This window comes from Carassius gibelio, chromosome A2 (assembly GCF_023724105.1).
Source record: "Carassius gibelio isolate Cgi1373 ecotype wild population from Czech Republic chromosome A2, carGib1.2-hapl.c, whole genome shotgun sequence".
Lineage (NCBI taxonomy): Eukaryota > Metazoa > Chordata > Actinopteri > Cypriniformes > Cyprinidae > Carassius > Carassius gibelio.
Window position 1 is genome coordinate 8,618,374 of NC_068372.1, and position 23,722 is coordinate 8,642,095.

A 23,722-nucleotide genomic window follows, 5' to 3' on the forward strand; every position below is an offset into this window, starting at 1 on the left:
CCATTTATGACCGATGACTTTCGTTTTTCGGCTGAAGGGATAGATTGGTTAACAATCAATAACATTTGCTACCTATTAGATTGTGTTTTATTAACGTCTACACCTTCCTCCAACAATAATGCAAATGCGCTAATTATTGTTTTCAGCTTGACAAAAATTGGGCAATATTGATGAGCACATGGCCAGCATTCGCAGTTCTATCGAACCGATTCCTCTCATTAAATCTTTTTTTTTTTTTTCAAAGACAGGTGCATTTTCTAATCAAATGATTAGCTTGTAACATTTAAATTGCATGTGGTTTTGTTTTAAATCTATAAAAATTATTCACTTTAGTTTTTCTGTGATTTGCCATTCTTTACCAATTGAACTCTAGCAATAAAAACAGAGTTAAAAAAACTGATTCAAAGACAAATTGCCCATATAACTGCACTGCATCCTCTGTCAATAAGTTGTTTTTGCCACTATGAAGAATAAAAATTCTTTGCAAATACTTTTATTTAAAAAAAAAGTAAATACAGACAGTCTTTCAGAGAACACTGAAGAATTTATTTGACCAAAAAGTGATACAACACACTGTTTCAAACTCAGAAAATAAAGACCATGAAGACATGCATGTCAAGTGTGCAATATCATCTATAAACCTCCATCAGCACAGCATCAAATAAACACTGATTGTCCGAACAATGGAAGAAAGATAACGCTCAGGAAAACAAACACCTGCTACATAAAAATGCAGAAATAAAACTGACAATAACATCATTCACTTCATGACTGGAACTAGGGGATGGCTGTGCATGAATACGTCCTTTACGAAAACTCCTGATGAGAACTGATGTTTGTTTTTTTATGATAAAAGCACCAGAAGTAAAGTTTACTGTATGAAGCTTGAAAAAGAGAACACAATGCTTTATCAATATAAAAATACTATTTTCAACCATTGTTTTGATCACTGGTTCTGTATACAATATATGGGTTGCTGGAAGGTCACAATGTATTCATTATAAGCTTAGAACTAAAACAAAACTGCACTGCAAAGTCTAAACACTGATAAAGGGAGCATTTCTGTGTGTGTTGGGAAGATAAAGAGTTAAAGAGGTGAGTCCTTGTGCATGATCGAGAAGAACATCATTATCTGCGAACAATCCTGAAAGACAGAAAGGAAGGAAATATTATTACATGCTACTTTTAGACCATAAAACCAGCCTCTGTAAAGATGCTGTATAATTATATATTAAATGCATCTATTATTAAAAGCTAGTCAATAATAGCAAGCTATATTCATATGAATTATAAAAAAATATATTACATGCTTAAAGGAATGTTATCAGTAGTGTAATTGATCTGCTCACGGAAACCTTTCCAATGAATGTGAAATATTATTATTAATAATAATAATAATAATTAGATACTGAGAATAATTTGGAAGTAAAACAAAGTGTTGCATGTTTTCTTGGTGTACAGAAAAGTATATTTATTTTGTACATCATTTGCAACTGCTTTTTTTTTCACTTAATTAGAAGCCCCAAAAATTTAATTGTCCTCTGTAATAGGGACTAATGAAAAGAGAATTAGAATTTCTTTTAAAATGCAAAGTTGAATAATAATCAAAAAAAAAAAAAAAAAAAATCTCTGTAAACACTTAAGTGTGTCCCGTAAGGCAGTGGCTCCCAATCCTGGTCCTGGAGAAGCCCAACACTGCACATTTGAGATGTCTCCCTGATCAAACACACCTGATTCAACTCATCAGCTCATCAGTGAAGACTCCAAGACCTCAAAAGTGTGTTTGTCAGATAAGAGAGACGCCAAAACCGTGCAGTGCTGGGTTCTCCAGGATCAGGATTGGGAACCACTGTCATCAGGTGATGAAAAGTTCGACACACACTTGTGGTCACCATGCTCACTCGAACACTTGGCCTAAACATAGGAAATACGTCAAATAAATAATCGATTGGTCAAGTACAAAGATGGTAAGTGTGGGTATTTGGACAGTGCAAAAGTTTAAGAAACAACAAATGCTGTGCAATTTATAACAGCAGTTTGATAAAAAGGTAAAACCAACACAGACTTCCTGCTGCAAATGTCTGCCTCCGCAGCTTTCAGTCTTCTCCATTTCTGAAGGAAAACCTCTCCACAAACACCACAGGGATGACTGCTTCCTTTACATCTTTTCAACAAAAAAAAAAAAACATAATAATAAAAATAAGAAAGGGGGAGGGGTAGAATAAAATAGAATTATAAACAGAATTTTAATAATGTTTTGTGAGCAAAATATTTAAAATATAAACTGATATGAATGAACTGCAGGAAGGGAAAAATGTGTCCTTTCATTCATTTACTTTTTTTGGATTTACATAAAAATGTATCAAAAGCATGGTACAGTAAATGTGTGATATCTGTAATATAAAAGCACATTAAAAACGACAATTACAGTTGTACAACCAAAGTTAGTTTGATGATTATTTTATTGTTGTATTGATTATTAATATACCATAGTAGAACTACAGTTACTGAGGTAAAAACATGGTAAATGTCCCGTTCCTGGGTTTTAACTTCAAATTTAATTTGTTGCTATTGTACGTGTCGTGGTTACCATGATTTTACTACAAATTTACATCTTTGACATGAAATGAATATATTGAAAGTCTATGGCACGTCACGTGACCGACAGGGTTTAATCACACTAGTTAGCAGGTGTGTTCACTTAGTTAAATGCAATGAAACTCAAAGACAGCCTCGGATGACTGATATAATACAGCGAGTAAACAATATGGCGCTAATCTGATTAATAAAGACAGAATACATTTTATAACAGGCATTAAAAGAGCGTAATTATATCTACTCACCGACCCTGTGGCACATGGAAACTGATGGCAAGTATCGCGATGTGTGCTGAATGAGACTTCTTGAACGTGATTTCATAGAGATGATGAACTATGAATAAGCGATAAGCGAGAATGGTGTGTAAGAAAACGGTTAAACTGCTTACTTGCACGCGCCTTGGAGCGTTGTTAAACTCACCTTTTTATGCCGTTTTCCCTGCAGTTGAGTGTTGCTTTGGTCAAACTCACCGCTGAGTGCTGTTTTACCTGCAGTTGAGTGTTGTTAAACTCACCACTGATGAACGCGCTAAGCTTTGGCACAGAGATCACTTTAATATCAGATTGCGAGAATATTTAAACCTCAAAAACAAGTTGGAGGGCCAGATAAAAACGATCTCTGTCATATATATATATATATATATTTTTGTAGCCTATTATTTATTTTTATTTATTCAGTGTAGTTGCGGTGTGCTGAACCAAGACGTCAAATATAAACGCTACTGAGTTCTATAGAAGTCTATCGGACTAACCTGCACGTTGAAAAATAACGCCAAAGGTATACCCAGTGCGTCAAAAAAGTGACGCCAGATCACTTGACCATGCGTCAGACATTTGACGAGTAGAGAGTGAGACTGTGTTGGCAAGCCAGATGTAACGTAAGTTATGACTATAACTATGGATCTATGAGACCGAATGATGACCGTCACCACGGTCTTACCTTGAATGACGCCATTCTGCCAGCTCTCCTCGAGACCTAATGTAAACAATGTCAGGTGACTGACCCCTAGTGGTTGGTTCCCTATAAAACATCCGGATGAACCGAACACTTCCTCTTGCCTGGAACGCCTCAGTTCATCCCGAGTGACAAGAAATGGTGACGGTCATCATTCGGTCTCATAGATCCATAGTTATAGTCATAACTTACGATCTATTTCGACCTCACTCAGACCGTCACCACGGTCTTACCTTGGATGACTAGTGCCATCAAGGTCACGAGGGAATGTAAGCCTCTCCTTCTTTACATCCCTGCTTAGCGGCCGAGAGCAGAATTGTGGACCCAAGCGTAACTGGGTCCGCCACATTGACCCTGTAATACTGGGCAAAGGTACAAGGTGAGCTCCATGATGCCGCTGCACATATGTCCGTTAGTGCCACCCCCTTCAGTGCTGCCCAGGATGTGGCAAGACTCCTGGTAGAATGAGCTACCAGGTTCCCTGGGACTGGTAAGCTCTGACTGGAGTATGTGTGTGCAATAGTGTCTACTATCCAATGTGATAGGCGCTGTTTCGAGGCTGGTTTTCCGATACTTTTCTTATCGAAACACAAAAACAACTGAGTGTGTAAATGTCGTAACGACTGTGTCCGCTCAATGTATGTGCGAAGTGCTCGAACTGGACATAAGGTAGCAAGATCAAGTTCTGTACAAGAGAGATCAGGATCAGGTTGAAACGCTGCAAGTTCGATTACTTGATTGATCGTGCAAGTATTAAGAACTTTAGGCAGGAAAGCCGGGTTCGGCCAGAGAGAGACCCCTGAATAGTTTGCCTTCCATCTCAGACAGTCTTCACTTACTGCTAACGAATGTAACTCACCCACTCTCTTTGCTGAACAGATAGCAAGAAGAAAAACTGTTTTCCACGTCAGTGATTTAAGATCCGTCTGGGCCAATGGTTCAAATGGGGCTCTAGTCAATGACTGAAGAACCATGGGAAGATCCCAGGATGGTGATCTCAGCCTTTTGTCTGGATAGAGGCGACGTGCACCTTTGAGAAATTGAGTAACCAACATGTGTTTACCAACTGATAAACCTTCCACAATACTGTGGAAATGGGAAATAGCCGCCACATAAACTCGTACGGTATTGACTTTTTTTCCTGAGTCTAAAAGTGACTGAAGAAAGCATAAAATGGAATCGAGAACACAATTCATGGGGTCCAAGTTTTTGTCCTGACACCAGTTAGAGAACACACGCCACTTACTCGAGTAGTTATCCCAAGTGGAAGGCGCTTTAGAATTGTTTATGGTTCTCCTTACTGCCTCCTCTAGCTGACAAGAGAGGGGCTCAGTAGGGGCCAAACCCAGAGTTGTAATGTGGCTGGGTTTGGGTGCCAGATCTGTCCCTCCACTTGAGAGAGAAGGTCTGTTCTGGTTGGTAGTGGCCATGGATGGCCCTGTACCAGACGTAGGAGAAGTGGGAACCAATGTCTCTTTGGCCATTTCGGGGCGATCAGTAAGATCTTGCAACATCCCAGATCCACCCTTTTGAGCACATGAGGAATCAATGGTAGGGGAGGAAAAGCATATAATAAACCTCCCGGCCACTCGTGAGACAGTGCATCCAGTCCCAAAGGCCCTCCTTGGCCACTCAGAGAGAACCACATCTTGCAATGGGTTGTCTCGGCTGATGCAAACAGGTCGGTGTGGGCTCTCCCAAACCGGGTCCAAATGAGATGCACCACCTCCGGGTGTAATCGCCATTCCCCTGGGAGAGGTCCAGTTCGGGAGAGGAGATCCGCTGCCCGGTTCACTTTTCCGGGTATGTAAATTGCCCTGAGAGAGGCGAGTCTTGGGTGAGCCCAAAACAGAAGTCTCCTGGTTTCCTGGAGGCAGCGCAATGACCTGGTGCCTCCTTGGTGATTGATGTAATAAACTGCCGACATATTGTCGGTTCTTACAAGGACATGCCTGTCCTGTAGGAACGGAATCAAGTGTCTCAAAGACAGATAGATTGCTCTCAGCTCCAGCACATTGATGTGTTCCATAGTCCATGGGAACATCCATGAGCCTCTGACTGATCTTCCTTGCCAGACAGCCCCCCAACCTTTCAGAGAAGCATCGGTTGTCACCACCATTCTCCTCGCTGGTATATTTCCCAGAGGAACACCTTAACCCAACCTGCTGCTGCTTATCCATGGATGCAGAGCCTGAACACATTTCTGTGTGACTTTCAACTTCACTCGCCTGTGTAATTTTGGGTGGAGTTGAAATTTGTTGATCCACCATTGCAATGGTCGTGCTTTGAGCAGTCCCAGAGGCACTACCTTTATTGCTGCCGATATCATCCCCAGTAATCTTTGGAACTGTGCCAACTCCATCCGCTTGCCTAAGCGGAAAGATAGTGCCAGGGCAGATAACCTTGCTACCCTCTGTGGGGACAGATATGCGGTCATTGTTAAGGTGTTCAAAACTAACCCTACAAATACGGTCTCTTGCCGTGGTTCGACATTGCTTTTTTTGAGATTCATGCGGAACCCAAGCTCTTGTACATGGTTGATAACAGCCTCTGTATCTCTTAGAACCTTGTGACGGCTTGGTGCACAGATTAGCCAGTCGTCCAGGTATGGGAGGATCTTTATACCCACTGCCTGAAGAGGGTAAAGAACGGCTGACACCACCCTGGTAAATACACGGGGAGAGAGGGAAAGGCCAAAGGGAAGGACCTCGAATTGATATGCTTGGCCTTGAAAAGCAAAGCGAAGGAACTTCCTGTGATCTGGATGAATGGGCACATGAAAGTATGCATCTTTGAGGTCTAGTGTTGTAAACCACTCGTTTGGCTCTATAACCTCCAAGATTTGGGCGGTGGTCAGCATCTTGAATGGCAATACTTTTATGTATGCATTCAGACGTCTTAGGTCTAAAATGGGTCGGAGACCACCATCTTTTTTGGGCACAAGGAAATAGTTCGAATAAAACCCAGTGTGCTGTTCGTAGGGTTGTAGTGGAGTAATTGCCTTCTTTCCAAGAAGTGTTGTTATTTCTTTGGATAAAATTTCTGCCTGGACTGCGTCTTTGACCACAGTTAAGTGAATCCCTGAAAACGAAGGAGGTCGTTGCCGGAACTGGATTCTGTATCCGCTTTTTATCGTAGCGAGTACCCAACGATCTGAGATTTTCCTCTCCCAGCTGTCCAGGCATAGCTGGGAGCAGATTCCGGCAGCTCTTCCAGGATTGCTACGCGGTTCCCCCATAGGGGCCTGAGCCCCTGGGGTTTCGCTTCTTTTGTGGTGCATCTCTAACTGATGTACGAGACCAAGCCATTTGGGAATGCCGTGGCGCTTGTCTGGCACTTTGGCTGCTATCAAACCTCTGAGAATGGGTATTTTGTCTTCTGTTGAACTCCCATGGTCCTGCCCGACTAAAATGGGGATGATGAGGGGGCTGAAAGCCTCGATATGACTGTCTAGCTGCCTTAGCGGGACCAAATGTGCGTTGCACTGATTCTCTTCTCTTCCGCGCTTGCTCAGCTTTATCAAGTGTCGTCTGAGAGTCTGGGTGAAACACACGGCCTGGTGTGACGGGCATGTATGTCAGTTCCTTCCTGATAGTATCAGGTAGGGAAGTCTGTGCTAACCAAATCTGTCTACGAGAAAGGATTGCAGATGACATAGAAGCCCCAATGTCTCTAGTGAGCTGGGCGTGCGTAACCAGGGCTGCATCGACCAAACCCATAATGTCCCGATCTTCCGGATTTATAAGTTTCCGTAAAGAAGCCAGAATTATGGCTAAGGCATTACCAGATCGGGCTGCACGTGTGGCTGAGTTGTAGGTTCGACACACTAGGTTATCGGTCTTCTCACACTCTTTCCGGGGACAGCGTGGGTCATCAGTCACCCGGTCTAGACCCAAGGATGTTAAAGATGCCATTTCACGCTCCACCGCTGGCATACCGCCCATGCCGGTTTCTGCAGCATACTGCATATTAGCAAAGCGTCTGCAACCAGCATTGAACTGGGGGGCAGCTCTGGGATGATTCCATGCTTTGCTTAGCATTTGTGAATAGTCCTCAGTAACAGGAATCGAAACAGATGGTTGAGACTGGGAGACCCCAGCCCACACACCTTGCACCACTGGTGTCGTTGATGCCTCAGCCTGGGTTTCCAAACCTAGAATTCTTGCAGCACTAAGAATTCTGTTAAAAATGTCAGGTTGGTTACTGTCTCCATCAATAGCAGAAGACCTGGACTCATCTCCTTGATCTTCCTCACTCACATCCTGATCATTACTACCAAAAAGAGAGTCATGAGCATGAAGAGAAATTGTGTCAGGAATGTTACCTCTTCCGCCCTGATTTGGAGGAATATCATCCTCAGAAACAACAGATGAAACTGCATGTTGTTGTCCACCTAACCCCCTATCGTGGGGTCTAAAATTATCCATTTTCCCAGCCAAATCCCGTAAAGTTGCTAGAATTTGCATCTGGGTGTCAACTTGAGATTCTGAAGCCCTTGACCTTCTTCCATCAGAGCAGCTAGGTCCATCATGGACTTCAACAGGAGAATGTTCCCTTCTCCGTTTAAGAGAGCGTGCATCAACCACTGATCTTGATGCACCTCTGTCATGAGCTGGCCATTCAAAAAGGCTAGCTCTCTGCACCCTCTCTTGTAGGGAGAACTCAGCTGCGGCCGGGCATGGTTTTCCAATGTCCTCCAGTAAATGGGCTATACCCAGACATGATGGACACTCGCGATGTCCATCCCGAGGATGCATAGTAGCACGACAATAATGGCACAGAGGTTGACTCATGATTGTTAGACAGCTGCGTACAGTTGTAGCTCAGATAACACATAGGACTACTCCTGCGCACAGGAGTTTGCCAATGATATGTAAATGTGTGTATACACAATCAAAATTATACATATATATCTACTTAATTTCACCGCTGCGAACAGTGGAGACAGTGTGATAACTAAATTCCTTGATTCCAAAAATTTTTTTTTTTTTTTTTTTTTTTTTTTTTTTTTTAATGCAACACCTATCTATGCGCGAACGCACAGATAAAGACAGGTGACCGAGTCCCCTCCGCTGCGAACAGCAGATCACCAGGTAAACAAAAAAAAAAAAAAAAAAAAACCTCCTTTCAACTGATGTGGATATAGAGCAAAAGTTACTCACCACATCCGTACGCTTCTTAAGCGTCAGAATACAATCCCTACAAAACAATTTTAACATGAATCAAATTCGTTAAATTGTAATGTAAATAATACCAACCACTCACCTGAAAATATAGAAGAAAAAGGAAAGAAATACCGCAATCCTCAGGGGCACCAGGCGCCTGCACTATAGTGACGGATTGAATGGGTACAGATTTCCAAATAACAGCGTATACACGCGGATTTCCTCCAAACCGGTCTCTAGAGAGGCGAGAAAGGCAAAGAGGAAGTGTTCGGTTCATCCGGATGTTTTATAGGGAACCAACCACTAGGGGTCAGTCACCTGACATTGTTTACATTAGGTCTCGAGGAGAGCTGGCAGAATAGCGTCATTCAAGGTAAGACCGTGGTGACGGTCTGAGTGAGGTCGAAATAGATCGTATACTCACCTTTGTGTTACGCTAACCTGTGCCCTTGTTCTGCTGTTCTGAGCACCGTGGATCACCGTGCAATGTCAAGTGATTTGACGATTGCTGTAGTCTCCTGTGATTACCCCAAGCTGGTATTGTCTTTGGCTTATAAGAAGTAAGAGAACACTAGTGACAGGATCAATGACTGTGTCTTTGACCTCTATATTCTGAACAAACTCACCTGTATCACGTGAATCCCATACAGCCTGCACTAGAAGAACGGAGCTTCACCATGCACTAAGGAACCGAAAACACACTGAGCGCTTGAATCTTTATTAAATGAGCACAGTTCTGAATTTACCTTACATCAGTGTCCTACCTGACATTTTATTCCATAATGTTACAACTTTGATTCGGTTGCATGTCAGATGATAGTGTTAGATTACATGTGTTAGTATCTGGTGTTTCTTTCTTCACTTGTCTTTTTTTTTTTTTGAAATTCTATGCAGAAGATAAAAAAAAATAATAATTCAGAAAAGTACATAAAAGTAAAGTATAATTTCCTTTGTTTAAAAGTCTACTAATAGCACACTTGAATAAAATACTTTTTTCGTAAGGGTAGATATAATCAGTGTTGTTTATCAGACAATACATTCAGCAAAATCAAGGCAGTTAGGTCTGAACTTATTACTGAGATCCAGGGCAGAAATCCAGATTCAAAGATTCAGCCAGAATTACTATCTTCAAAGTAGTAGACCGAGCGATGTTTGAGCTTTAAGAATGAAAGGTGAAAGGTTTGATATTTCAGCAGTGAAATCCCCATCTGGGCTCACTATGACAGACCCAAAAGACATTAATATCGCCTTCCACTCTTTTTACTCTAACCTTTATACTACTACTGCTGATGGTGACCCTGACCCATTTGCATCTTTTCAGTCCAACCTCGATTTACCAAGGCTGTCAGATTCAGGTTCGGATTACCTGGCTGAAACGATCACTCTACAGGAGCTGGAGTCAGCAATCCAATCTATGAACAAGGGGAAATCCCCAGTCATAGATGGTATTCCAATGGAATTGTATACTACTTTTTGATCAGATTTAGGCCCCCTCATGTTAGATATGATACATTTCTCAGTTACTCAAGGCTCATTTAATCCATCTATCAATATAGCTGTTATTTCTCTCCTGTTAAAAAAAGATAAAGATCCAACTTCCTGTTCTATTTACCAGCTACTCTCTTTAATAGGGGCTGATGTTAAATTATATGGTGAAGTAATCTCATCATCTAGAGAAATTTATGCATAGGCTAGATCATCATGACCAAACAGGATTTATTAAATCTCGCTCAGCTTCAGATAACTTAACCAGGTTATATCATATTATTAATTCAACGAATATGTCGTCCTCCCCTTGCGCAGTATTATCTCTACAGTAGATGCAAAGAAAGCTTTTATTCAGCTAGAATGAAACTATGTATGGGCAGTTCTACAGCATCTGGGTTTAGAATCAAGTTTCATAAACATGATAAAAGTTCTGTATGCCAATCCAGCAGACACTGTTCTGGCAGGTTCTGTTTGCTCTAACCCATTTTTCATACATCGAGGTACTCCTCAGGGTTGCCCGCTTTTTCCTATGTTATTTGTTATCTTTGGAACCATTAGCTCAATGGTCTGACAATCTGAAATTATTTCTCCCATAATTATACAGGAAACTCATCATATTTCTCTCTTTGCTGGTGATATCTTATTGTGAACGGATTCAGACGCTGACGCAGCCTATTCACTGCGCGTGAGACTTGGAGCTGTTGCAAAAACATTGCCAAATGAACTTTTATATTACATGGACATTATTTTAGAAAATAATATTAATGGCAATAATACTCAAAATTACTTTATATTGCAATTATACTGTACATACCTCCGCGTCAGCTTTGTGGTTTCATCGATGGTGTGTATAATGATTTTTTTGTAATGCTTTAATATGTTCATAATCATTAAATGTTATTAAAATACTGAGAACAAAAATAAACACAAACACTTTCATAATTATGTATTATTTTTCCGCATTGGATTGTGGGAAATGGTGCTTCAGCGAGTGTACGTCGTTTGTAAATTCGAAATCAGAATGTACTGTGGGTAAAAAGTAGTGAACGAATGTAGGGAATTAAGTCATTCACTCAGAATTCGGACAGCACTATAAAATGGCTGACACCCGAAAAAGTGCACTATATAGTGTATAGGGAGCGGTTTTGAACCCAGCACTTGTGAACGCCGTCTATATGAAAAGAGTGACTTATGGCGCATGAAATAATGCTAATCTATGATTAGCATTTCTTTAACTGGCCATCAGCACATCAAGATGTTATAATAAATTGACTGAACAGAAATAATTGTAAATACTGCATTTCTAGCAATCTCATGATGTACTGTAATTGGCATACAAAGTTAAATATTTTTATTTTATTTATTTTTCTTACTCAAATTATTCTTATTGCATTTTCTAGTGCTCAAATAAATCACTTATATGATGTCTAAATTTATGTCTGTAGTTTAATAATTGAAACAAATATGCAGTGTTATGTTTAATGACTAAAATAATTTGTAGAACCCTTCAATAGAGTTGGTAAATATTTTTTATATTTGGGGGTGGGGGGGGGGGGACTAGACATAGTCTCAGAAAAAATGGTTGCAGGAATCTCATTTTTCATGATATCTTCTTCAGATTTGAAATAGAATCTCATGAGACATGTGACTTTCAATCCATTACTTTTCTAGATTGCTCCAGGACTGATTTAATGTATTTGCATATCAAATAAAAAAACTATTCAGTGTGGTAAAAATATTTTTAAAGCAGTTCAGTGTCTGTAACTTTTAATATTTTTGAGCATTTAACAACTCTGGTTGATTAAAAAGCCCAAAGGGCCAAAATTATGTGTGTAACAAACTAAAGTAAGGAACTGTTACAATTTAAAGTTAGGTAGGGCACTAACTGTGAGTCCCATAATGGGGGGTCTGGTTAACAGGTTAAAATGAAAAAATGAAAGTCATGTTTACTTCCCCTCAATTTTAAAATTGATCCCATGCCCCTTTCTATATCTATTTCATTGGTTCAAAACTTTAAGTACTTGGGGATAGATGTTTTACCTTCACTTCAGGAAATCGTTTCAGGAAACTATAATAGTATTCTAGCCAAAGTATCTTCAGATTTGGAAAATGTATCTTGTCTTCCTACTTCTGTTCTGGCTTGTATATCGGGGATTAAAAAGATTGTTCTTCCATGTTTAAATTTTTTTTCTTCCATGATTCCTCTTTCTCCACTGGTTGGCTACTGGAACAAACTTGATGCATGTGTTTCACGGTATACAGTTGCAATCAAAATTATTCAACCCCCTTAACTTGCAAGACAATTTGCTGTGGAGGATAACATTTTATGAAATCAATTTTACAAAGGCATCAATAAAGTGACAGTGAAAGTGACGTGACATTCAGCCAAGTATGGTGACCCATACTCAGAATTTGTGCTCTGCATTAAACCCATCTGAAGTGCACACACACTGTGAACACACACCCGGAGCAGTGGGCAGCCATTTATGCTGCGGCGCCCAGGGAGCAGTTGGGGGTTCGATGCCTTGCTCAAGGGCAACTAAGTCGTGGTATTGAAGGTGGAGAGAGAACTGTACATGCACTCCCCCCACCCACAATTCCTGCCGGCCCAGGACTCGAACTCACAACATTTCGATTGGGAGTCCGACTCTCTAACCATTAGGCCACGACTTCCCTAAAGTTGGGAAAGTATTAGAGAAAGTTTGTAAATACACTTTTGAGTGATTCTGAGAATGGAACATTGATGAATCATGATAAAATTTGAATTGGCTCTAAACATTCATGCTCAAAATTATTCAACCCCCTTTGTGCACAATCTTTTATTCTTTAAAAATCCCCAATAAATGCTGTCTGTAAGTGTTTAGAAGCTTCTGTCACCTCTCTACTACAGTTTTGGCCCATTCCACACCTGAAAAAGCTTTCAGATCACTGATAATCTTTGGTTTTCACATTGCCACTGCTTTTTAAAATTTCAACCAGATATTTGAAATGAGAATTAAGCCTGGAGACTGAGCAGGTCACTCAAGTACATTCTATGACTGATCCCTGAACCAAGCAGAAGTAGATTTGGATGTGTACTTTGGTATGACTGGCCTGCAGGAAAGTCCATTGATCATCAGCTTCAGTTTTTGCACCAAAGGCATCACATTTCTTGTCAAAATGGTCTGACACTTTAAAGAATCCATGATGTCCTTCATACAGTCATGATTTCCACTTCCTTCTACAGTAAAGAAACCCCATAACAGGACTGATCACCTCCAAGTTTGAGGATGGAGATGGTGTTCTTCTGCTTATGAGCTTTGCCTTTTTTGCAGCAGACATACCGCTGATCCATGGGTCCAAAAAGTTCCAGTTTGTTCACATCACTCTATATAACATTCCTCCAGAGCTCCACAAGTCTACACAAATGTATTTTATCAAGTTCAAGTTGTCCTTTGTTCTTCTTGATCAAGAGTGGTATTCTACAAGATGTCTCAACATAAAGGCAATACTTGTCTAATACTCCTTTTATCGGGTCATCTTGCAAGTCTTTGGCTTAACATTGCAGATTTTTCTCAGTTGCTCTGATTAAACAATTTATGATATTGTGCTTTTTCTTCCACAACCTCAAAGATTTTCTGGTAAAACACACTTTAAAGGAACACTCCGCCTTTTTGGGACTTTAGCTTATTCACATTATCCCCCAGAGTTAGATAAGTCCATACATACCTTTTTTCATTTCTGTGCGTTCTGTAAGTGTTATTTGAGGCACCCACCGCTAGCCTAGCTTAGCACAAAGACTGGATGTAAATGGATACTGTTAGCATAGTAATCCCAATAAGTGACGACAATAATGCAAACATTTTCCTATTTACATGTTGTGATCTGTATAGTCACAGCGTGTACAAATAACAAGGCTATATGAGACAGAGACCATTTTTAATCGTATAAATACTGGGAACTATATTCTCACTAGGCGTAGGAGCACAGCTAATGTTACTTGGGCGAAGCGATAGTGCAGCACAGAAGACGCGCCGTGGTGATGAGCAGAGTGTTCGCTCAGAGTTGGAGTAATAGAGTCAGCAATCACTAGATAGTAAATTTATAGTGTACAATCATGGGTGTTCGCTGTATTGTAAAGAGCTGCGATAATAAACAGGGGAGACCAGGTAATACCATGATGTTTCATAGAATTCCAACCCAAAACGCTGACCTGATGAATCGATGGCTAACGTTACTTGCTCTGGAAATAGATCCAAACACACCTGTAAACACCATCACAAAGTATTTCGTTTGCTCTAAACATTTTACTGTGGACGACTATTTTGAAAAAATGCAAGTTGCCACACGGACCATGAAACCTGTGCTAAAGGACACAGCCATCCCATCGATAATAAAGACAGGACAAATTGGATCACCTGTTGCTTCGGTAAGTGTTCCGTCATGTTTTGAGATGACTAACATTAGCCATACTGTAACAGTGCCATGCTAATGTAATGTAACCTTAGTAGTGACACTATTACGTGAATAAGGGCTCCGTGTATCCCCTTTATTGTTATTATTGTGTTGTCATGAACACACTGCTCATGATCATTATAACAAATCACTTACTTGGTGGACAGCTGACCATTAGGTTCACTCGGCATGGGGCGTTTCTTCCAGTTGATCTTGTCACAATGGGGAAAAAAGCGACAACTGCCGGGTGTATTAGGGCAGAGAAATCTTCCATGGTAGTGACGCAAATATTTTGATCGTCATCAAGCCTTGACATTGATGGCAATACCCGGTCCCATTCATTACAACAAAGGCACTCGGTTCTGTCGGTATAGGTTGGCATGTTCCACATTTACAGCACCAGTCTGTGTTCGTTCTGATTCTCCCTTCGACATATTGTCTTACAGCTTACAAAGTTTGTAACTCCTCGTCTGTGTATTCTGGCTCAAAACTATATGGTTCTGGATCTTGGTTTGATACACAGTAAAATTCCTCTGAGTCTGACAATTCCTCAAAGTCAGCCATGATCACGAGTCACGTCTAGCTAGTCACTTATTTTGTTTACAGAACCATCAACAGCACGTCTCGTGTGCTGCGCTAATCACTCCGCCTGTTCTGCCACCCCAATGCACCTTGCATATGTTGACAGACAGATAACTCCTCTGCCAATCACCACACTGAAGCAGATACCCAGTTCACTTCGTTTAATGGATGACTGGAAGTAGGTAAAACTGAAAAGAAAATATGATACAATAAACGTATGAATTTAAGTATACAGGAATTTAACACAAATTGCTAGTATACAATGGCACATATGAAATAACAGTGAATAGGACTGCATACATGGATGTGAAATAAACTGACATCTCAAACTGTATACTACCTCACTTCCAATTATATCAAAATGAGTGATTAACAATAAATAAACATAGCAGCACAGATAACATGTGTGTGCCTGATAGTTAACGCATGGTAAATGCACAGAACACATATGTATAAGGATCATAATGAAGTTTTAACATACAATACAATCAAACATAGTTGAATCATTCCTTAACATAAATGTACATACCAACGATAACTCCCGAAAGACAAGAAATGTAACAGATTGCTAAGGATTAGTGTACACTAAAGGACAGCTATCTTCCATGCGGCAGGCTGAAGCTGGTCTAACATTGATGATGTCATCAAGTCACTGTTCTAAAAGAAGCCAGCACTTATCCAACTTAACATCACATAAAGACAACACACTGCCCAAGTAGCCACTCCGCCCAAGTAACGTTAGCTTTGCTCCTACGCCTAGTGAGGGTATAGTTCCCAGTATTTATACAATTAAAAATGGCCTCTGTCTCATATAGCCTTGTTATTTGTACACGCTGTGACTATACAGATCACAACATGTAAATAGGAAAATGTTTGCATTATTTTGTCACTTATTGGGATTACTATGCTAACACACTCTAAAAAACGCTGGGTTGTTTTTTCAACCCAACTGCTGGGTTGAGGCCGTTTAATAGGACTTTGGGATGTTTTAACCCAAGTTTGGGTTGAAAATAACTTTCTTTTTTAACCCAGCGGGGTGGGTTGAGGACGCGGACGTGAAGGAGAGCACGCACGTCACGTCAAAATCGTACGTCTCCAGTGCGAGCAGCCGCCATTTTCTCAGCGTGATAGAAGCGAGAAGCGAGTGAAAGACTATGATAAGTAACGTTGAATATTCAAAATGTAAAGTTATCTTTTATTGTTTACCCGTTTGTATGAAAGGCGGAAACAAAGGAGCTTAACGTTATATACGTTATATATAAAAAAAAACGGACGCGGTTTTCGCCTCGGACACGGAGGTCTTAACTGCCTCATGTAACGTTACTGAACGGAGGATGTACTTTTAATATAACGTCTGTGAATGTATTTTGTCATATTTACATAAGATTTTACATTATCTGTTCTCTTTGAGGCGTTAACAGACGGTTATGGTCACGGTTACGCTCATGTGAATTTGTCTTTTTTTTTCGCGGTTAAACTGAATGTATGTTTGTCTCCTAAAGGAAACGGCATTGTGTAGTAAAGACTAGCATAATTATTTTGAGGCTGTTGAAGTGGTAACTGTTAAAAGTATGTTTTACATGTAATATTTCAGACTTGTCCAGCTCCTGTCTTCATTGTCCTCGCGCTGAGAGTTAAAGACACAGAAGCTGTTTGTGTGAGGAGTCACAGACCTGTGTGAGGATGAGGAGGAGGTGTTCTTCTGAAGAGTGGGACAGACGGTTTAAGGAGAGTAAACTTCAGAATAACATCAAGTTATCTTTATTTTTACTAAGACTAAAATAATGTGTGGTTTTTTTAGATGTTGAAATCCAGAGACAAGATAACTTCATTCTTTTGAGACTGATGTGAGTTAAATTATTATTACTTTTTTTTTTAGAAAACTAATGTTTCTGTTGTGTCCTGCCTGTTAACTTCACATTTTGATGCAAAAACAGTGTGATTTTATATATGTATGTATGTATATGTTAATATTTTATTGAAACCATTGATGTCCCTCTTTGCAGAACTCAAACTAACTGGAGTTAAGGACACACAAGTCTGCTTGTGTGAGGAGGTGGTTTTCTCAGCTTCTTCTGAAGAGAGGGAAAGATCGTATAAGGCAAGTAAACTTCATAATTTCATGTTATCAGTTGTTGTTGTGTTTTACTAAGAGTAAAATAATGTTTGTTTTTTGTTTTTGTAGATGTTAAAAGCAAGAGACATGGGAGAGCATCATTCCTTTGAGATTTTATGTAAGTTATTTTTAGAAAATAAATTTTTCTGTAAACTCCTGCCGGTTTACTTCACATTTTGATGCAACAACAGTGTGATTACGTGCTCATTTCATTAAGACCATTGATGTCTGTGTTTTTTATTGCAGAACTCAAACCAACTTTGGAGTTGTCTGATTTGGAGAGTCATTATTCTTGGTCTTCGCTCTTAGAGGTAAAGTTCACACAAAAAATCATTTACTTGCCCTCAAGTCATTCCAAACCTATAAGACTTTTGTCTGTCTTTACAACATAAATTAATATATTTTTAGTTGTCTCATAATATTTGTTAATCCATTTATAGTTTAGATAATCAGTATTTTCAAGCTTCATAAATATAGAGTTATTGTAGAAGTAAATTCTGATATTTATATATGAATACATCTTAAATTATATGATAGCAAACATGTATGTTCAAAATAAAATACTGGTCTCCCAGACCAGCAATGGAGGACACAAAAAGAGAATATTAAATATATTCATATTTTTTCCAAAAAATGATCAGATTTTGTATGAGTCTGGAAAAACATGAGGAGAGTAAATTATAAACATTTTAATTATTTGGTGAACTAACGGTTTGAAGAGCAGCCCTCCATGTACGTGAATATTGTGAGGTATGTGAATGTCATGTCTGTTTTAATGTTTCAGTAAAGAAGCTTTCTGAAAGCATTCTGGAGCGCTGTGGTGGACTGAGACATTAAACAACCGCACAAAGTGTTGAAACTTTAAAACCGATTATTTACCTATCCTTACGGATGTGAATACACCTCTACCTGAAAATGGATAGTTTAATTAAATGTTTAATTTTTTCACATGTGTTTCTCTTAGGCCACTGATGAAGAACAGGCAGTGACTGGGATGAATCCTGGTCAGAGAGGAGAATCTTCTTTCCCCTAAACAGCAGTGGTTTTAAAGAAGGACGCTGCCCTGGATGATGTAGATGTCACATGCTGTGCAGATGGGGTTTCTTCATGATTACATCAGTTATGCTAAAGAGATCATGAAAATTGACTGTGATGCATGATCTGTATTCATGGACTATGAAACAAACTGTAAGTGTATAATTTGTTTAAAAAAAAAAGTTAAATGCTTTTTCTGTGTTGTTTAGTAGAAGAGTTTACACTCTGTCATTCATACACCTGCTCACATTCTTTCACACACATGCGTCTGTTAAATGTTATAATATCAAAGTTAATGTTGTGATTTGTGTACTGTCATGCCAGAATAGTTGGAAAAAAAACCTAACTAATTGTAAATTTATTGTATGTGTTTTCGTATATTTTTATACAATATATACAATTGAACAAAGTCCAATTTGATTTTAAGTTATATTCATCAAATGTTCAATGCTTTCTTCTAACATGTTACTTTTTGACTTTTCTCTTGTTTTTTAATAAATATTTTCCTTTTGGTAATTATTATTTGTGTGTAAAAGTGATATTTAAAATGAACAACATTTGTAGGTTTAATGCCTAGCTCAATTTGGGTTAATTTTAACGTAGAAATGCATCGTTTCCCCACATGGCTGCACTCTGCGAGTTTATTTTCTGCCAGCAGGAGGCGCTAAGAGCGGGAGAGGTAGGTTTCTCCGGTAACGGCTGCAGAGCGGTGCTGAGCTCACAAACGCTGCCTTATCAAGCACATGCGAAATGATATCGAACATTTTCTAAATACAGTAGTTTTCCTTCTGAAATACACTGATAAAAAACACCCGCTCTGTTTTTTTAAACCCTGCAATATAGTCATTTTAAACTATAAAAAAGGCAACCCAGCAGGCTGGGTTAAATATGATAACCCAACTCGTTGGGTTAAAACAACCCAGCGCTGGGTTCGTCCCTTTTTGACCCAGCGCTGGGTTGTCAAAATAACCCAAATTGGGTTGTTTTCAACCCAGCAGTTTTTAGAGTGCAGTATTCGTTTACATCCAGTCTTTATGCTAAGCTAGGCTAGCGGTGGGTGCGTCAAATAACACTTACAGAATGCACAGAAATGAAAAAGGCATGTATGGACTTATCTAACTCTCGGGGATACTGTGAATAAGCTAAAGTCCCAAAAAGTCGGAGTGTTGCTTTAAGCCAAGGAATAAGGCTGAGAGCTGTGTCTCTAGGAACTTTCAATGTCTTGGAAATCTTCATATAGTCTTAGCCTTTCTAAAGTACTACGATATTTACTCTCTTTAGCTTTTGTGAGATCTCTGTTGACATTTTTGCTGCTCAACTTCAACACATGCATGGGCTAACTGTATGTGTAACGGCTCAAGATAATTCTGTTTATAATAGAGTTTCTAAAAGCTTAATTGTGTTTTGAGACTGTATTATTCTCCACCATGCAAATAAGTGATTAAAAACAGCAATGTTGAATAGGGGTTGAATAATTATGACATAGCAGTATTATAAACAAATCTTATAACTCAAAAGTATTACATTATATATTGACAATATGACTTTTAATATGCCAGTGAACTGTTATAGATACAATTTTTATTTTATCCTGGATCTTCAGAAAAGCTTGTATTTGTAAAGTACTGCAGTCTCTAGGGGGTTGAGTAATTTTGATTGCAACTGTATATGGGATGGGAAACATCCTCGTGTTTCCGTTTAGATGGTGTAAATCTTGGTTTGGTCCCATTGTAACCCACCTACTTTCCACATGGAGGGATGTTGAAAGATATTCACAACTAGTTACAATATGGCATTGGTACTCTCCTATTTCCATAATAATCTTTTGTCAGGCAATACCCCATTTCATTGTCTTCAATGGACTCATAATTAACGCGCTGGAAGATATGTATGATGATATTGGTTTAAAATAATTTCAGAATCCAAAAACTCAATATAATCTGCAGGCACCTCCTTTTTTATGTATTTGCGCATTAGATCTGGCATTTGGGGTGCCTTTGAACTCTCAACTGCCTGTTCATCCTTTGCACACACCCTTCCCTCTGAGGAATGTCTCTTCTCTTCTTCAGTTATCTCTTTCTCCTTGAGCATTGAGTTATTTTTTATAAATGACTTTTGGGACCTCACCTTGTCCATCCAACAAAGATTTTTACTGTTAGCTGCTCTCTCGGCAGCAAAGAAATTGCTATTGTTACTGTGGTCATTTCCTCAGGTAAAAACGTTTTAAAATGTGGTGGTCTAAAATATCTACATTGCTTCCATTTTTGGCAGATATGGATACCTCTTTGGTGCTACATTAACAACCTCTCTTGGTCTTCTTCTCCACGGTACATAGCTTCTAACCTGACTGTATTAACCGTTCTACCTGATTGTATGCCTCTCATTGTTTTACATTGTATAGCTGAGACTGTACCTGTACGTTTTTGTGCATTATAATAACTGATTAATAAAAAAATTTAAAAAGTGTTAAGAAACATGAATATGCACAGCTAAATGACCTTAAATTTAATATGTTATCTGCACTGCAAGTACGATTTTTTTTTATTTAATTTTTTTTTTACATACTTTTTAGATTTGAAGTACACTACAAATGCACATTCAGTACAATTACGCTCACTTCTTTTGACAAGGGTATTTGGCTAAATGTATGTAAAATCAGTAGACTGAAAAGGGGAAATGTTGTTGTTCACTCTATAATCATTAGAAATCACAGGGTGTTCCTCGAAATAAGAAGGCCTCTATCACAAGCACCCTCCATGAACTGGCTACATCATTCTGTCCCCTCTCGACTGGCAGCTGGTGTGTGATGCACTGTGACAGACATTGCATCATCCAGGTAGAAGCTGCACACTAGTTAAGGATAGTCTTCTTCTCTCTATATAAAATGCGATATAGTGTTAGGATGTCAGGTATGTCACGTCACTCACCTGTGACTAATAATAAGCGTGTGCCTGAGTGTTTGTATCACTCTCTTGTCTGTGTTTGCCCATTCCAGACAGGCTGCTTGCATTGGTGGTGGGGATTTTTCAGTGACTTCTTTTTTGCAGTTAACATCGTTTTGCTGGTAGATGGCAACAAGTGACTTTTTTTTTTTTTTTAATAAGTGAGTCATTAGCTCTTTTTCCACCATCGAGCCAAACTGTTCTTGTTGCTTAAAGAGCCAGTAAGATGAAAATTCTAAGCTTCCTATCACTGTTTATGAGTCCTGTACAATAGGTTAAAATCCATCCGAGGTTAAAAAACATTGTCATTTTGTCAAAATATCATTTTAAAATTACCTCAATTCTCACAAATTCCCAAACGGTTCGTGCGAAGCTGTTCAAAAGATTCAGTTTCCTTAAACCCCACCTTTCGTTAGCATACTGTGTTCTGATTGGTCAACTAACATAGTTTTGATTGGTTGTTCCGCACACAACTTCATTGTAAACAATGCGTTAGCATCTTTTTGGGGTGAATTATGTCTTATTCCTCTCATCGCGAAGCAAACAGTAAAATAAAAAACTTGAACAGTCTCGCTGCTTTTTCTTCTGTGTGGGTGTATTCAAGCCGCGCGCTTCAGTTTGAATCTGAATAGCGCGTTCACGCGTGTGCTTGGTCACATTAGATATAATGAAGGGAGTTTTTTTCGCGTTGTTTTCATATGGATTACTTTATCACAGAATATTTTCGGCAGCACTTGTTTAGTTTTAAAGTAGACATGTCAAGCTTTCTATAAATATCTCTCTCATGTATCTTCGTTGAGTATTCACGGAGTTACACTTCATTGTAATGACGTGCTTGTAAATGAAGATCAGCGCAGACAGGCTGCAGACAGCACACATACTGATAAGATGCTCGGGAGAAAACAAACACATAACTTCATAATCATACTTCGCGTTGTGATTCGGAAATGCTTGTTGGTCTAAATAAAGTTGGTAATGAACCCTCTTTTATGGCCAAACGCTTTGAAAATCCCGCCTTGTACTCACGAGATTAGAAAAGCAGTCATCAGTGAAATGTTGTGAACACAACAAAAGGGATGTGTTGTACTGCTCTGGTATTGTGGTAAAAATGAATTTTAGCCATTGGTTCTTCTGATCTTCATTCTTTGGCAGTGAAAATAAAACAAACTTGCCTTTACAATTAAAAACACACTGTCTCCTCGACATGATGCTATCACACCAACCAGAGCGTCTGTGTGGGGGGGGGGTGAGGCAGGTCAGAGTTCCGTTTCTCCCAAGACGGTAGGCAGAGATTATTATGCAAAGTGTTCCTCGACTCGTTTCAGCGATTCAGAGTCGACTCCTTACTTTAGAAGCTAATAACTTTATAAATTGTGTACTTTTTGGTTTAATTACTTTGCACATTGTTTACACTGATGGACAGCTACATCATACACTGTAATACAGGTAATTTTTGATTTCCCATCTGTGTGGCTCTTTTAACTATTCTATTTCGTAATTATGTGAACTGGTACAGGTACAGTTTCATTTTCCACTGCAGGTCTGATATCAGAGTTCGTAATGCAAATGTGTCATTCAAGATGATCAGATATGTCAGTTTATTTCACAGAAATAGCATGTTTGGCCATCCTGAGTGCTGATACCACTACATGCTCTCTAGCAGTGTGGTTCAGCATGGATAGCCAACTGTCTAAAGTGTAAGAACTCAGAATTAACTCCTTATTTAGTGAACTTCTGTTCCTGTTGTTTATTGCCTTTCAATTTCTCAATCATGTTGTGGCCAAATCTGCTGCTATCTGGAAATAACACCTCTGCTCCACTGACATTGCTTAAATCTTTAATTTTTTATATAATAAAACACTGTCAATAAAATGTTACTTCTTCGAATTTTCACACTAAAATGTTAACATGGGTATTGTATACATTTTGTGGTTATACATTTTAATGTTTATATATTGGCCTCATTAACTTCAGATACAGAATTAAGAAAGTCATAGTTCACCAATGAAACCTTTTGGTTGCAAACCAAGAACTACTAGGCTACACCACAGTCAATAATAGACCTATAATTTGAATCAGAAGATTAATCAGAAGATGCAGCTCACAATTAATTTGTATCCTAGTGCCCCTCAGTCTGTGAGCACTAGGATACAAATTGAAGATCCTAATGATGAGACACAGCATATTAAACTACTACACCAACTCAATGCTTTAATAATTAACTTTAAGGGAGCAGTTGCTCTAAACGTATGGAGGTAGGATACAGAAACAAGTGTCTGACACCTATGAACAGTGGACTGTGGCTTGTTGTGTGTGTGTGTGTGTGTGTTTATGTGTGTGAGTGTGAACAGTGGTGAGTTGGAGTTGCATGAGGTGAGGGCCTTGGCTGCTGTCACAGAAACATCAGA

General features: G+C 39.2%; 2 long non-coding RNA genes across 2 annotated transcripts; one reads left to right on the plus strand and one right to left on the minus strand.

Annotated features, from left to right (window-relative positions):
* Nucleotides 1-524: 524 nt before the first annotated feature.
* LOC128026079 (uncharacterized) lies at nt 525-3,454 on the minus strand. The gene is made up of 3 exons (XR_008186335.1): nt 2,844-3,454; nt 2,066-2,164; nt 525-1,144 (listed from the first exon to the last, which is right to left on the minus strand). It is a non-coding gene; the product is annotated as an uncharacterized LOC128026079 (long non-coding RNA).
* A 13,949-nt stretch (nt 3,455-17,403) lies between these two features.
* On the plus strand, nt 17,404-18,789 carry LOC128026071 (uncharacterized). The gene is made up of 3 exons (XR_008186334.1): nt 17,404-17,455; nt 17,584-17,648; nt 18,302-18,789. It is a non-coding gene; the product is annotated as an uncharacterized LOC128026071 (long non-coding RNA).
* Nucleotides 18,790-23,722: the final 4,933 nt, after the last annotated feature.